This window comes from Tachyglossus aculeatus, chromosome X1 (assembly GCF_015852505.1).
Source record: "Tachyglossus aculeatus isolate mTacAcu1 chromosome X1, mTacAcu1.pri, whole genome shotgun sequence".
NCBI lineage: Eukaryota > Metazoa > Chordata > Mammalia > Monotremata > Tachyglossidae > Tachyglossus > Tachyglossus aculeatus.
This window is the reverse complement of record NC_052101.1, coordinates 120,043,288-120,044,584: the sequence shown is the minus strand read 5'-3', so window position 1 is coordinate 120,044,584 and position 1,297 is coordinate 120,043,288. Positions and strand designations below refer to the sequence as shown.

General features: G+C 45.6%; 1 non-coding gene across 1 annotated transcript; it reads right to left on the bottom strand.

The window, feature by feature from the left end:
- Window positions 1-899: 899 nt before the first annotated feature.
- LOC119920179 lies at window positions 900-1,036 on the bottom strand. The gene has a single exon (XR_005447942.1). It is a non-coding gene; the product is annotated as a small nucleolar RNA SNORA7 (small nucleolar RNA).
- Window positions 1,037-1,297: the final 261 nt, after the last annotated feature.

Below are 1,297 nucleotides of genomic sequence, written 5' to 3'. Positions count from 1 at the left end.
AGAGGAGAGCAACAAGCTATCTAAGGAATACAGCTCTTTGGGGTCAATTAAACTCATTAATGTGGGAGAAGATTTTAATATGTTTTTAAATCTATTTGATGTTTCTTTTGTAGATGGCTCTTCCACTTTGAGTTTCCTTTCCTAGTGCCTTGACTTTGTGGTTGAGATGGGCAAATCTTAGATTTTCAGTGCAGTTCAGGTTCAATCCAAGATGGAAATGCTGGATGTGCTTCCTATTAAAAATAAAAGAAACAAAATGGGTTGAACAAACAGCATTGCCCTAAACATGAGAATTCATTTGAGGAAGATGCTTAGCAATCTATTCAGAGTCTCTTTAGTCTCTTATCCCCGGTACTTTGTTTTTCCTAATAGAAACCCGGTTGGAAAGAGCACCACTCTGGGAACTAGGACACCTGGGTTCCAGTCCCAGCACTGCAGATAGAGGAGTGCCTTCTGGGGCTATGCCATCTGTAGTGAGAGTTTATGACCAAAGAAGCGGTCTAATGGTTAGAGCATGGACCTGGGAGTCAGAAGGACCTGGGTTCCAATCCTGGCCCCGCCACTTGTCTGCTGTGTGACCTTGGGCAAGTCACTTCACTTCTCTGTGCCTCAGTTACCTCCTCTGTAAAATAGGAATTAATACCATGAGTCCCATGTGAGGAGCTTGTATCTTGTTGTTGTTGTCTTATGCTGTTGAGTCGTGTCCGACCCATAGCGACTCCATGGACACATCTCTCCCAGAACACCCCATTTCCATCTGCAATCGCTCTGGTAGTGTATCCATAGAGTTTTCTTGGTAAAACTATGGAAGTGGTTTACCATGGCCTCCTTCCGTGCCATAAATGAGTCTCTGCCCTCGACTCTCACTTTTCGCTGCTGCCCAGCACAGGTGAGTTTTGACTTGTAGCAGATTGCCTTCCACTCACTGCCACTGCCCAAGCTAGGAATGGAATGGATATGCCTCTGCTCAACTCTCCCTCCTGTAGTCGAGACTGGTAGAGTACTGGAAACTCTACAGGTGTGACCCTGAGAAGGTAGGCTGTATCTACCCAGCGTGGCTCAGTGGAAAGAGCCCGGGCTTTGGAGTCAGAGTTCATGGATTCGAATCCTGGCTCTGCCAATTGTCAGCTGTGTGACTTTAGGCAAGTCACTTAATTTCTCTGTGCCTCAGTTACCGCATCTGTAAAATGGGGATTAAGATTGTGAGCCCCCCGTGGGACAACCTGATCACCTTGTAACCTTCCCAGAGCTTAAAACAGTACTTTGCACATAGTAAGTGCTTAATAAATGCCATTAT